This window comes from Carassius auratus, unplaced genomic scaffold, assembly GCF_003368295.1.
Source record: "Carassius auratus strain Wakin unplaced genomic scaffold, ASM336829v1 scaf_tig00214949, whole genome shotgun sequence".
NCBI lineage: Eukaryota > Metazoa > Chordata > Actinopteri > Cypriniformes > Cyprinidae > Carassius > Carassius auratus.
Genome location: NW_020527877.1, coordinates 46779 through 62919, shown reverse-complemented (window position 1 = coordinate 62919; position 16141 = coordinate 46779). Strand labels below are relative to the sequence as shown.

General features: G+C 36.0%; 1 pseudogene; it reads left to right on the top strand.

Moving 5' to 3' along the window:
- LOC113093293 (PQ-loop repeat-containing protein 1-like) overlaps positions 1-16141 on the top strand; it is a 42531-nt pseudogene that overhangs the window by 20191 nt on the left and 6199 nt on the right.

The window sequence follows — 16141 nt, the reverse complement described above, 5'->3', positions numbered from 1 at the left end:
GACCTCTAGATGTTAAGTTGTTTTCTCAGCACATGCTGTTCTAGTCGCTTCCCTTGGGGTCAACTGCTTAATTACCCTTCCTAATCCCCTACTTAATTATATCTTCTCATCTAATTTAAAGTCTCTATTTAAGCAGGATCTCAATCGATCACCTATTTCCAACACAAAATGCTAGCCAGCCAAGGGCAAGCCTTGAGGTGTCCCATCACACTATCATAGTTTTCACAACCACCTTCTTATTATTTCACGATGTGTTGCTGTAAAGTTGCATCAGGGCTATCAGAGCTCACCAAGGTTACCTGTAGGCTGTGGAGACGTTCAGGTTGGGGCATTCGGAGTTGGACTTGCTCTGTGCCTGTTCCAGATGCTTCCTCATATTCCCACCAAAACATTTCACATATACGACACTTTTTCTTGAGGAACTGCTTCACTAATTAACCTACAAGGTTGCTAATTAATATTCACTGAGCTCTAAAAGGATGTTAAAGTAGATAGACTGGTCACACTTGGCAGGAAATAACTGCAAGCTATGGGTATGCATGCATGAAATCCATTGCAAAGTATGTGTGTGTGTCACTGTATTTCATGAATATTCAGTGAGTAAATCAACTTAAGTAGTTTTGTCAGTCAAAAAGACACCAAATGAGAAGGTTCATTAGGACTCATACTGCTTATCATGGATAAACTGTCTGTATAAGAGAGAAAGAACAGCTTAATATAAATAGAACCGTCACACTTGACCGAAAATATAAAGAACATGTGAATACTAATCATCAATACAAAGTAGTATCACCAAATTGTATAAATATTCATGAAGTGCATCAGGTTTAAGCAGTTGTTATGTCAGTCAAAAAGAAAATAGAAATGTACTGAATATTCAAAAGAGGAGGCGGTGTTAAGGCTTCTGTGGATTATTGATAAACCAAAGTGTATGTGTGAACTAAACATGGCTATTTTTGCACATGTTACCAGCTTCAGCAGTCCTGGACATCTGTTCTTCAGCATGCCTTTAATTTTAGTGTTCTCAAAACCCAGAAGCCTGCTGCAGCCACCAAAGATAGCATCCGCACATTGGCAGAGACATAGGAACGATCCTTCCCAGCAAAATAAAAAATCGTATCGTCAAAAGTATGATACAGTCCTAAATGCCTAATTGACACAAATAGGAGATTCCATTTAAAATGAAACTTTCCTCAATAATTTTTTTTTAGGTTTACTAAATAGACCTGAAGTATTATTGCAACAAATGTTAATCTATTTATATCATATATCATATATATCATATTTTTTATTGTCAGTGATCACATTTTCACACTTCGGGAAGTTTTCTTTATGGTACGGCTCAGCTCTTAAACTCTGCAGGGAAAGATTTGGCTCATGATTATTAATTGAGTTATTATTTATTTATTTTTCCTCTTTTAAATATGATTATGTCCCAAAAAGTGACAATTTAATTTTGTCCATTCTAGGGAGGGCCAATCATTTTTGATTTTGGATGCATCAATATTAAAATTCTGGCTGATCAAGATAAGCTGCTCTTTTTATGTATTAAAAATGAAAACCAAACATTAAAATTAAATATTGGCTTGTAATTGGCTTGTAAGCTAAAATGGAATATGATGCGGTGTCTGCAACAGCCCACATATCATACATCCTTAGTATGTACACACATACATATACATACATATACACACATAGATATCTATTATGAACATACACACACACACACACACACACGTCGTCTTGCATGTTGGCAGCACATAATCAAGGATTCATATCATACCAGAGACATCTGCATCTGCAAATAAAAATGCATGATCATGCATGCAAAATAAATTTGTGCATAAATAAACACTCATGGGATTCTGCAGAACTTCAGCATGGCTTTGAATGGCTTTGAGTTTGCAGCTAATGGACATAGCCTAGAAAAATTACAGAGCCTGGACAAACATCTGCCATAGGGTCCTTGAGCTTCATCCAGGCATGAACAGAACTTGAAAAGGGCTCATCAGGCTGTAAACCTTGGGAATAGGGCGACTGTGAGAGAAGCGGAAGAGATGGTTTATTTGGATGGGCCTCCTTATTACAGTAGTTGTCATTCTCTTTAAAGGTTCCTCTAGTCTTTTTTGTTCTAGCTAAGATTGAAGTGGCTCGTGAAGCAGTAGGAAGCTAAAATCTATGTTACTGGCCTGAGATCTTGATGTGAGCTGAGACTACAGAGGTTTTTTTTTTTTTTTTTTTTTCAAGAGATTAATGCCACAACACACACACAAAGGTTAAGGCACACTTCAGACTTTGAGGTGGTGTGTTACTAATTGAAATGTTTGATCCATGGACATATAAGAAGAAAAGGCTGTGCTCTTTATCTTTGTTTTGAAGTGTGACCGTTCCATTCTGAATGCTACTAGTAGAGAACAAGATGTCCTGAGCATGACAGGATATAGCTTTCTCACCAGCCAGGATGAAGGATGATGGCATTTTATAAACTGTTACTAGGGTGTTCTGGGTGTTTGCTGGTCAAAAAAGCCCATGATGATCTTGTCCTAAATTATGGTTTGGATGACTCGTTCAATGTGAGTCTGCTGGATTCGTTTGGCCTGTTGTATTGTCTGTCAGTTCATTCCTTTAGAAAGGTAATAACACATCTCTCAGGAACAACCCATATGATCTGAGGTTTCATTTACAGTGTGGGATGACCTACATGGTGAATTTTAATACTTAACAATATGTTATTAAGGTAAGGAATTAATTAACGGAGTATCTTTTAATATAGTTCTGCACACAGATGAATAATGAAATTGTTAGAGCTTTTTATTTAAAGAGCCAGTAAGATGAAAATTCTAAGCTTCCTATCACTGTTTATAAGTCCTGTACATTAGGTTTAAATCCATCCAAGGTTAAAAAACATTGTAATGTAATTTTGTCAAAATATCATTTTAAAATTACCTCAATTCTCAGAGATCCCCAAACGGTTCGCGCGAAGCTGTTCAAAAGATTCAGTTTCCTTAAACCCCACCTTTCGGTAGCATACTGTGTTCTGATTGGTCAACTAACATAGTCAGTTTTGATTGGTTGTTCCACACACAATTTCATGGTAAACAATGTCTTAGCATCTTTTTGGGGTGAATTATGTCTTATTCCTCTCATCGCGAAGCAAACAGTAAAATAAAAAACTTGAACAGTCTCGCTGCTTTTTCTTCTGTGTGTGCGTATTCAAGCCGCGCGCTTCAGTTTGAATCTGAATAGCGCGTTCAGCGCGGGGGCGTGGTCACATAAGAAGGGAGACGTGAAAACCGGACATCGCGTTGTTTTCATATGGATTACTTTATCACTGAATATCTGTTGGCAGTACTTGTTACACTTCATTTTAATGACGTGTTTGTAAATGAAGATCAGCGCAGACAAAGGCTGCAGACAGCGCACATACTGATAAGACGCTCGGGAGAAAACAAACACATAACTTCATAATCATACTTCGAGTTGTGATTCGGAGATGCTTGTTGGTCTAAATAAAGTTGGTAATGAACCCTCTTTTATTGCCAAGCGCTTTGAAAATCCTGCTGTACTCACCGAGATTAGAAAAACAGTCATCTGTGAAATGTTGTGAACACAACAAAAGGGATTTGTTGTACTGCTCTGTTATTGTGGTAAAAATGAATTTTAGCCATTGGTTCTTCTGATCTTCATTCTTTGGCAGTGAAAATAAAACAAACTTGCCTTTACAATTAAAAACCTACTGTCTCCTCGAGATGATGCTATCACACCAACCAGAGCATCTGTGTGGGGGGTGGGGCAGGTCAGAGTTCCGTTTCTCCCAAGACGGTAGGCGGAGTTTATTATGCAAAGTGTTCCTAGTGACGTACATAGAGATGGGCAAAAGATTTGAAATCTATAATGACTCGTTTCAGCAATTCAGAGTCGACTCCTTACTTTAGAAGCCAATAACTTTATAAATTGTGTACTTTTTGGTTTAATTACTTTGCACATTGTTTACACTGATGGACAGCTACATCATACACTGTAATACAGGTAATTTTTGATTTCCCATCTGTGTGGCTCTTTAATGCTACTTTTTATAAATGAAGCATCAGTGTTGGTCTTGTGCACCAAATGATAGTACTGCATTTGTGCTTAATTTGTGGATATCTGAATTTACATAGTAGTGCTTCATTTTTAGAGCTGCTAACCAGAAAGCAACTGCTTTGATCCATGCAAGGAGCTTGTAGTCCTGTAATATTGTGAAATATTATTAGTTTATCATTATTAGTAAATGTGGTTTCTATTTGAATATATTTTAAAATGTAATTTGTTCCTGTGATGCCAAAGCTAAATTTTCAGCAACCATTACTCCAGTGTCACATGATCCTTCTGAAATTAATTCTGAAATTAAGCTGATTTGATGAAACACTTCTTATAATTCTGTTTAAAACAGTTGTACTTATGAATATTTTAGTGGATATTTTTTCTTTTTTTTTTTTTTGTGTTGGTTGACAAATATAACGTTCATCTGATCTTTGCTGATGTGATTCAAATAAAATACTGTCTTTTATGAAAAACATGACCGATCTGTTTACCACAAATATGCACAGAAAAACTTTAAATAATTATATATTTAGTGCAAGAATTCCTTAATTGATGGCTAATTTTGTGAAGTGATTAATGAGGCATTTTAATTACTGATCCTATCTGTTCTCTAATTTCAAGCTGTGAGTTTTCAGATAATATACGGTGCATTAATCACACAAACACACATCCGGACATCTCACCCCTTGCTTTACCACACAGTCATGCAAATGTTTTCAGACAGCGGATGGCGCGGCAGCCACACTACAGGTAGCCGCATGCAAGTAATCAGGAGATACAACCTACTAAATGACAGCGTGTGGTGTGTGGGCTCTCTGCTGCTGAACATGACACTCCAGTCAGAGCTGTAACAAATAGGGCTATTATTTAGCTATCAGTTCTCTGGAGCTGATGTCAGCTCATTTCAGGATCCTGTGCCATCAGTTTGGGGGAGACACGGGTACTCGTTGATCATGTCAGGATGTCTTACATGGTGCATGATCACTAATGTATAAATTACCAATGTGATGCAAAAGCTATCTTTACTATCTTGTGTCTTATTTGTTTTCCTCCTTATTGATTCTTAAGAGAAAGGACAAAACACATCCCACATTTGCTGCTAATTTGAATAACATTTCCATTTTTACATTAATTAGAGATTATCACTACTTAGAAAAATGTACTAATTCATCTTATTAACTTTTTATTTGATAAAAAAAAAATACAATTATCACTTTCACATTCGTATAAGAAAAATTTAGGTTACTTGATGCACTTTTATATAACACCTTTTTAATGCTTTCTAAGTTAAAATACGATATGTTACTTATGTATTCATTGTTCCTATTTTAGAAAGTATAATGCATTTCAAACACCTTGCAACAAAATTAAAACATTGCAAACAACTAATTTCAGATGTAACATGGAATCTGCTAATCTTATAATGCTTTTTAATTAATTATTTATAATTAGGTTATACATAGATATGAAAAGACATCATTCATTACAGTGTACATTATGAATATATATATAATGCTTTATATAGAAAGGCTTCAAGTGTTACCAAATTATTGTAATGATTTCTATTTTTGTAATGTTTATTTCTTAGTTAATTTGTGCTGGAATCTCTGTATAATTTCTGTACATATTTTATACAAAGTTATATATATATCTGTGTGTGTGTGTGTGTGTGTGTGGTTTCTTTTCTGCTGACTAGAGAACAGTCAAGGTTTTGTCTTTATTTTATGCTAGTGCTTAATCCTCACTGCAGAATGTTTGTCTGTGTTCCCCTGGAGAGCCTGGTCATTTATTTCACGGCTCTTAGGAAAATTAAAAGTTGAGTTGTCATAAATGAGTTTCTTTATATAATGGAGATTTGAAGAAAGAGGCACACAGGTTTCAAAGCTCATTTGACTTTTCATATAGCATGAGGGAGTTTGTGTGAGGTGTTGAGCATTGTGACATTTTAAGATACTTTTTTTCTCTTTCTTTCTTTGTCTCTCCTACAGATTTGGACCTTCTGTATTTCTGGAGCTGGAGTTCTTTTGGGGACTATTTGATATTCTGCTTTGCTTTCACGCTGCTGTGTGCTTTCATAACGTTCCTCTTTCTGGACTGGGTCCTATTTGTGGAGGCCTTGGGCTCTTTGGCTGTGATGTTTGAAGCCATGCTGGGACTGCCTCAGCTGCTGCAGAACTACAACAAACGCTCCACCCGAGGCATGAGGTAAACATGGCCCAAACTGTTATTGATCTTTTATTAAAATGTTTAATTTAGGCCTTAAATTACATTAAAATGTTACATTAAAACACCAACTGGAAAATGGAATCCCAGAATTCATTGGGTGTAGTATAAAAATGCAGTTTAAGTAATGCTGACGGTAAATATTAAGGATGCACAATATATCAGTACCATATAATTTCTCAGCTGATATTAGAGGTAATGTATATTTTTGAATGTTTCATTGTTCATGCTCATTTCCCCTATATTTTTACATTTGCATTTTGATTAAGTGAGCATTAGATTACAGCAAAGGTGAAGATATTCTTTAAAAGCACTAATCATTTAATAGCAGCTCTATCCCAGATGAATCTGAAAATGAATAAAAAAAAATGTCATAATGTACAATATGTTATGATGCCTAAAGGTAAATTTCACCCAAAAATGAACGTTAGCTGAAAATGCACTCACCATCAGACTATCCAAGATACAGATTTGAAGAAATTTAGCATTACATAACTTGCTCATTGATGGATCCTCTGCAGTGAATGGGTGCCGTCAGAATGAAAGTCCAAACAACTGATAAAAACATTCCAAAAATCCACAAGTAATCCACACGACTTCAGTTCATCAATTTACATTTTGTCAAGTGAAAAGCTGCATGTTTTTAAGAAACAAATGATGGATTTTGTTTCTTAAAGTTTTTAGCAGTTGTTTAAACACTCATATTAGTGCATGCCTAGTAAATATATAGTTTAATTTTTATGCAGAAGAAATTACTGTTTACCCAGTATTGATGTATATAATGAAATTAAGTCGTCTATGTGCTTTACGTGAGAAGCTCACACAGTTCTGCCCATGTAAAAAAGAAAAGAAAAAATAACTACAACAGCACTTTTCATTCCTGTTATGTTCCAAGTACACATTGATAATGTTCAAACCATGCAACAGCAAACTTGTCAAATCCTCTTGTGGCAGTTTTTGTTCATTGTTGCCATAATATCTGTCGCCATTTAAAATTCACACATGGTAAATGTTTGCAGGACATGCCTCCCCCACGACATCTTTCATTAAAGGCACATAATAATGATAATTAATATTAGACATCTAATGAGCTTGTTAATTGATGCCATAGCCAACTCTGCTCAAATCCGAAGACTGAAACAAAGTTGACCTTACTGGTACTTTTTGGAGGGGAAAAGTCCGCAATGAGCACCAGAGAGAATTTAGAGCAAAGCTAATATCTTTAGCCTCAGGCTTCAGTCAGCAATAGTAATCACAGCTCAATTTCAACTCCACTTCAGCTGAAGCAAGCTCTTTTTCCCACTTTTTATTGTAAAAAAAAAAAAAAAGGAAAAAGCCCTTATCTCATGGTCTTCTCCACAGAACTCAGTGTGACACACGCTCCAGGCTCCTCTTTATGAGCCAAATTAAACATCGTGAGCACAGTTTAGGCTGAGAGAGGGAAAATGGAAGCTAATGTAAATGGCATTTCTCTGGAAATCCATCTTTTTATGAACACAGTGAATGTGTCACTGCCATAACGTGTAGTGTGTAATGCCTTTGCCCTTGATGGGATTTCAGAGTGTCTGCAGGCGTCGACGGCCCTCGACCGATCACTGCACTGACATCTGTGTTTCTTTGCGTATGCAAGAGAATTTATTATTGGCAAAGACTTTAGAGACATGGTTCAGAGTGTGTTTTTAAAGCCGTCCTTCAACATCTATGAGTAAAAAATGTCTATCACCAAGACAGCACTGCATTGCTCGTGTGTGTTTATACAGTATGCCTGCGTATAAATATATAGTGAACCTTTAAACCCAAAAAGGCTCAGAACAAACTTGTTGGGATTGTGTCTAAAATTATTCAATGTGACTACTAAAACAATATTAAAAAAATGTACTCAAAAAAGAACAAAAGAAAAATCTATCAACATTTACTCATCCTGAAGTATAAATGCATCATGCCAGGTTTGACATATTGCATTTGTGATCTGTCTGTGATTATGTTTCAGTATACAGCCATGTGAATGAGAATTGAGAGCTTCTGCAGATAATGAATATTGAGAAATTTAGATTCATACGTTATTGTTTGACTACGGAAAATAATATCTTAAAATTCAAACCTAGGCTTATTGGAAACGTGCCTATGGTAATATTTCTGCTAAATTATACTTGCTTTTTGCACATTTGCCAGCTCTTAATAGTCCAGTTTTAAAAAAGAGATGAATCTGGCAATGTTTTATTACGGTGGTTGCTGTATATATTGCAGCTCTACAGTGGCTCTTATAGGACTCTACTGTGTTAGAACATAACATACCATGTACACTAAACCAAACTGAGATAGAAGCACATTTGATGGAACACTCATACAATTTTAGCTTGCTTCTACATGTCTTTGAGCTCTTTTATCATAACTCTTGTTTCACAGTACCCTACCTGAGTGTATTGCTCTACCAAGTGTGCTACCAAGCAAGTTTGCTATGTCTGAAAAACCATACATCTGGAGCAAGTTATGTGATACAAACGTCATTTTCAAATCATGCACTATGGTAAAAGTGGACATTGAGCAAGGAACCATACTATATTCTTTGCTAACATTATATCTGCTTCTCTAAATACTTCTTGCGTGAAAGGGTTTTGGTGTTTTAATGTTCATTTCATATGGAAACTGCAAAGAATTGTATGTGTAGGTAAATTTTTTTAATATTGCAAAAATGTCAGTATAGGCACGGTTTTTCCCCAATCGAGTTGTAAAATGCTTTTGAGGTGGGCAGCTCACTAGATTGTGGAGCAGAGCTTGTGTTTGTGTTGCTGTTGCTGTGCCCTTGTAGAGAGAGTTTTATGAGGTATTGATAGTCTACACATCAGTAGCGCTACCAATGACACATGCACTACTGTCTTTAACAAGACCAACCATCCATACCCTCTAACAGTCTTTAATACGGGCCACTGAAGCTGGGAGGGTCCAGTGCTGTGCCCTTGAGCCAGACATTTATTGATCCTGATGGATTTAAATGGCCCAACCCCCCATGCTATTCTCTGAAGTTCCCATCTCTTGTTGACCTTCTCTCTCCTCGTTTGAACTTCTCGTTGATTCTGTGTCCACTTATGCTGCTGTTTAAATTCATGTCGCTTTGGTGGAAACACAGATGTAAGAACAGGATGAAGTGAGAAACAATAGGGCAATGTGTGTCACAGACTGTGACTGACATTAATGGCATCCACACTGGCTCCTTTCTCCTATGAGGCTTCACCCCATTTTTCAGATTTTGAAAGGCCATCAGAATTCTTGACATGGGCTTTTTTGTGTGTTCATGTTTGTATTTTTACAGAAATGGATTCCTAATCTTTTTCATTTCAGATTTTTGACCCTGAGGGCTCTGTTGACACATGTGAGCAAAGGGAGTTTTTTTTTTTTTTTTCACACTATTGTGTGTGTGTGTGTGTGTGTGTGTCTGACAGCCATTTTCAGTGTGAATTATATTTCAAATGGCAAATTTGTGAATATATATTTCATATTCACCCTATGAACACTTTTTTTCTCCTAAAGCATAGTCTCTAACACATTGACTCATTCTCATTATCCTCGGATTTCATATTGTCTGATGCAAGCAAAGACCTTAGATACAGGCAGTGGTCGAATTGTGAGAGAAAAAAAATCAGGGGGGATGGTGTGATATTTTGCTTTTTGTGCTTTTTGTATTTGTTCTTGTGCTGGCACCTTGTCTTAGGACTGTCATGGGTAAATAAAAATGTCAATAAAACCGGCCATTGGTGGCACCAAATCCTTGTTTTAATAAATAATTTATTGAATCAATCAAATCAAATGATTAGTTCAAAATGGCTGATTCAATTAGAAAAGTGAATGGACCGTTCAATCAATGGCCCACATGATTCATTCAAAAAAAAATTAATTCAAAGAATTAAACACCGCATTGCTCTACACTGTTGTATAATATTATTATAGGGTGACCATAGGATGCATCCTGGGAAAATGGCTCATATGGTCCCCCTATATTATTAGCCTATTTATGTGCTGATATTCAGAAAAGTACTTTGCTTGTGCAATGGATATAAAAGCATAAAAACTGATACGTTGGTATTTTTTTCTTTCATTGAATGCATCCCCCCTCAATTCGAGTCCTGGATACAGTCCTGGATACAGGTTGTTGGAGTAGAAGGCCATTCAGACAAAGACTTATAATGACAACTATAACTATAAAGATTTAATAACCGTTCAAATAGTTAGAATCTAATGACAAAAATAACTGCAGCTTAAAATAAAATATTATTATCGTTAGTGTGATGAATTGCTTAAAAACTGTATATTATTGTTATCTATATACTGTATTATTGGTTATCGAAATGTGTACCTATCATTCTTGGTGTTAACCTTTTCTGATTTTACAATACTGGCTCTACTGCTTCAATAGTGTTAAAGTTATGTTTTAAGACATTGGCTATTCATAAAACCAGCTGTTTTAGCACAATTTAGTATTTAAATAAAGGTAAATCGAAAATTTTTAGTGATAGCGTCTGAGTTTGTTCAAGTCAGTTTTAGGTGAACTGACTTTGGATTTGTGTAAATTAAATGTTGCATCACAGACGCATTTGTTTCTTATGTCATGACACTGCTGCATTATAGATCCAACAAATAACCTGACAGTGTCTTTGTATTGTGAGATTATTTTCAAATTGAAAAAATTTATTTCTTTAATTCAAAGCACTATATTTAATTAAGTCCCAAATACTCATCACATTGCCTGCTGTCTCTCACTTTTCCTAGCTCAGATACCTCCACAGGAGCTTTAAATGAATAAAAATAAAAAAAGTTAACAAAAAAAAGTTCGAGCCATTCAGCTCTAAAGTCGGCTGAAACCAGTTTCTGGGGTTTGGGCTCCATGCTAAGTCAAGAGTGTAGTTAGCATCAGGACCGTGCTGTGTTGATGAAGCTGAGTGCGCTGTAATCTGTCTCCGTAACAAGCAGAGACACACAGCCAGATTCTCCCACGAAACTGAGCTTCGCCATGGGCCTTGCTGCTCACACAGAGCCCTGATCGGCCTTGATTACCCCAGGGAGTTTCATGCTTAAAGGAAACGTTTCCCATATTTATAAAAATAAGGAAGCAGTGGATGTGACTTCGCTGTACTGGGAATCTGGGGAACAGAAACTGTCCTCACTAGTATAGATGCAGGTCTGATTTGTTGTGGCTGCTGTTATGACAACTGGTGGGAGCTATTTGTCTTTCTGTGGTCTGTTTGTGCATGTGATCTACCTAATATTCACTTCAAATGGTGCTCAGTGATACACTCAGGTGGCCAAAAAACCTTAATTTATATAGCTAGCTAAGGAAATGCAGAAAAATGGATACATGGAGAGTGAAGGAAATGCTTTATTAAACTAAAACAAGTCAACAATGAGGAATGCTTTTTCTCTTTCCTACTTAACGGCAAGAAAATTGGCTACTATACTTTTAGAATGAAGTATACATTGTATACTACTTCCTGTTGTTTAATAACATGAACTATGTATGTATATTCTCTGAAAATAAGTCTTATTATCTTACACAGTTTTGCTTTGCAAGTAAAACTATCATGTATTAGAAACTTGACTGAAAAACAAATTAAATACATATTAAGTAAATATTATTTCATAATGTACAAGTTTGGGGCCAATAAATGTTTAAAAGAAGTCTCTTATGCTCATTAAGGCTTTTTGTACAGTTAAAAAACAATACTGTAAAATTTTGGCATGTTATTACAGTTTAGAATATTGCATCCCTAATACAGAGCATATAATTCATAATTCATAGTCCAGAAATAGTATGGTAGTATTGTGTTCTAAATTTTTCACCTCCGCACACATTAGCAAGGTACTGTATGTCTAGACATATTTCGATCTTTGAGTTGCTATCGCTTAGAGGCACGCAAACATACAGTTACAGCTGTTGGCTGTCATGTCTGGGTTAATTAGAGAAGAAAAAGCCATTGGAGTGGATCCCCACATGATCCAATGTGTGGTTGGGTTTTCCGGAATACTGCACATTCCCCATTGATCAGACCGAGCCGTGTGATTGAATTAGAGGAGCCGCTAGCAACCACGACTTGCCAGGACCAGTACCGCAACAGAATTATTCACATTCCCTCCAGGGCAACTGCACAGTGGAGCAGGGGGAAAGAAACAAGAAATATACAAGACGGCAGAGTGCTGGTGTTCTGGAGGGAATGAAAGACAAAACCATTGTTTTTTTTGTTTTTGTTTTTGGCTGACATGCACATTTATATGACATTAGCATCGCTCTTAATGGGTTTCTGTATACAGAAGTAGAGATATATCATGGGAGGTGTTATAATTTCCAAGAGTACTGATTTAGAGGTCGCTTGAACACTCTACTTCCATCCAAAGTATGTTGCAGCTGTGCTGAATGTATTTCCAGACTGTTTTTTTAAATTGGTTTAAGCTTTGTTTGATAACCATATAGTAAAGAAACATAATTTGACTTGAGGCCTTTAATGTCTCCATCATTTTTTGTCTGTCTTTCTCTTACAGGTTTTTCTCTGGTTTTTCTTTGTGTGTGTGTGTGTTGGAGACTAATCTCTTTTAGGAAAAGTGCAAACTCTTCTGTGTTTGAGCCGGATGGATCGATCTACATACATATTTAATTTTTTGTGCTTTTGAGGATGGCCTGTCTTTTCTCTTATCACCCGTCTTCAAACGTGCCAAACTTTTGAAGAGCTCACTTTACCATGAATAGTTCATACAGTAGCTTTCTCTGACCGATTCTCAAGATTTTGTTTTCGCTTGTCTTTTTCTTTCCACAGGCGAAGAGCGACTATAGAAGCAGGATTAGTTTCTGTTTCTCTTCAGTCCCTTTGTGGACATTTTATCACATTGGAATTATAAGGCTCTATCTGCATTCTGAGGAATTTAGTGATATTGAGCTTTTAAGTTTTTGCATTCCATATAGTGTTTATGACATCAGTCCCAACATCTACACAACTTCTTCTATCTTCTATCTTCACTCTTTTCCTCATTCTGTCTGGCTGTTGTAACTTTGTATCTGTCTATTTATCACTTTATGTCATAGGCTGTCTGTCACTTTATGTCATAGGCTCCGCCCAACAGGAAGTCAGCTATTCAGGGCTGTTTAAAAAAAGCATGCTCTGGAATTTGAAATACTCCTCTGAGGTTTTCAACCCGTTCGCCACGAAACTCGGTGAACATGATCTCAAGACATTGAGGATGAAAAATTGCGAGGGGATTTTTGATATCTCGAACGGTTTGCCCGTGGCGAGGCATGGAACTTATGGCGAGAAATGAGAAACAGGAAATGTCTAATAACATCCACATACATTTCCTGAATTTGATCAAACTTCATGGGTTTGTTCGTTGTATGATACCGATTGTATATATGTGGCTATTAAGAGTCAACGTTATAGCGCCACCAACTGGCAGCAGGAAGTGTGTCATTTTCCAAATGCTTTGAATTCAGCATCTTATTTTTACTCGATTTACTTAAAACTTCATCAGAATAATGACAAAACACGGCCGATGTAAATCTGTTGTGGGGATATTGATATCTGATATAGTGTTGCCATGGCAACGTGTCAAACTTGAATGTTCGGTTATGGTGAGTTTGAGGCATACAACAAGCTCAGATTTACATGAAACTCAAAACACATATCAGTATTAGTGATAGCTAGATAATGGCAAAAGCTTTTAAAAGGGCGTGAAGGAGGCACTCTATAGCGCCACCTTTTGTCAAAAGTGGGGGGGTTAGTTTTAGCTACAGACACCAAACTTGGTACATAAATTGTTCTTTTCAAGACGGACAACTTTCTAATTCACAGTCATCAGCTACGATCAACAGGAAGTCGGCTATTTTGATTTGAATGTGTATTTTTGAGATTTTACAGTTGTGAATTAATGAATACTCCTCACAGGGGAAGTACACTATACACACCAAACGTTGTCTACATGAAGAAAAAACATCGAGGAACTTAAATTGCGAACAGATTTTGGTTAGCTTGAACGGTTTTGTCGTGGTGATTTTTTGAAATGACAGTAAAAAGTGAAACATTAATCGTCTTGTATTTTTAAATTGCAGCTTCCAAACCTTTAAAAAACATTTTTAATTTAGAAAACCAGTGATTCTGAGGAAATATGCATAGTTTCATGACTTTACAGCACTGTATGATTAAAAGAAAATTAAAAAACTGTCAGACATCTGATCTCACTCTGTCACTCTGTGTGCTGACTCTGTGTGTGTGTGTGAGTGTGAGTGGGGGAGGGGTGTGAGCTGAGTGGCAGACAGACAGAGAGAGAGAGAGAGAGAGAGAGAGAGAGAGAGAGAGAGACTTAAACATCTCTTTAATCACCAGAAAAAAAACTGTATTTTAAATAGTTATTTTTTTGTTGTTGTTGCTAATTGTGCTGTTATCATTACATCTTAAGAAATATCTTAGGCCTTATCCTTTTCTGACAGTTTCAGGGATTAAAAAAATCCTAAAAAACCTTATTTGTGCTGCAAATAATAATTTCAAACTCATTTGATACTGACCTCTGTCACCCTGTGACATGACATTTATTTGAATTTACATAATCTCAAGGATGTAACAGTAAAACTGTTCAGCTCACAGATGAAGACTAAGCTTTAATGCAAGCAGAACTATTTCACAAATGCTTATAGGTTAATGAAATCATAACAAAACACTTTTAAATTATTTAAGGATTTGGTAACACTTTAAAAAAATGTCTCAATTGTTAACATTAGTAAATGCATTGGTAACACTTCATAATAGCTGCAATTCTTAGCTAAGCATTAGTAAATAGTCAGTTCATGCTTTATATAGCCTTCTCCCAAAATTAATATTTTAGTAAGCATTTTATAAATACAGCTATAATTAAATTGTTCATGGTTTATATGCACATTTATTTTGAGGAGATTAAAGGCTGTAATCTCCCTAAAAAAAATGTAAAATAAAAAATAAAATAAATAAAATAAACAAACACAGAACTCATAAATATTTATTTCAAGATGCAATAAAAGAAAACTGTACACTTGAATTTATATATATATATATATATATATATATATATATATATATATATATATATATATATATATATATATATACACACACAATTGCATAAGTTTATATTTAAAAATGTTTAGCAAGTGTACAGCTAATAATAATAATAATGCATTTTATTTAGTTTTAGCTACAGACACCAAACTCGGTACTTAAATTGTTCTTATCAAGACGGACAACTTTCTAATTCACAGTCATAAGCTACGATCAACAGGAAGTCAGCTATTTTGATTTGAATGTGTATTTTTGAGATTTTACAGTTGTGAATTAATGCATACTCCTCACATGGGAAGTACACTATACACACCAAACTTTGACTACATGAAGAAACAACATCGAGGAACTTAAATTGCGAACGGATTTTGGTTAGCTTGAACGGTTTTGACGTGGTGATTTTTTGAAATGACAGTAAGAAGGGAAACATTAATTGTATTGTATGTCTAAATTGCAGCTTCCAAACACTTCAAGGCATGTTTTCATACAGAGATCAAATCATTATGAGGAAATATGCATAGTTTCATGACTTTACAACACTGTATGGATAAAAGAAAAGAAAAAACTGTCAGACTTCTCAACTGACATGATCTCACTCTGGCCACTCCGTCTGTGTGAGGAAAGGGAGGGGGAGAGGGAGGGGGAGTGTGAGTGTGAGGGGGTTGGTGACTGTGAATCTTTGGTGACTGACAGTGTGTGTGGATTGTAGGGAGGGGCTGTCTGGCAGAGAGAGAGAGAGAGAGAGAGAGAGAGAGAGAGAGAGACCTAAT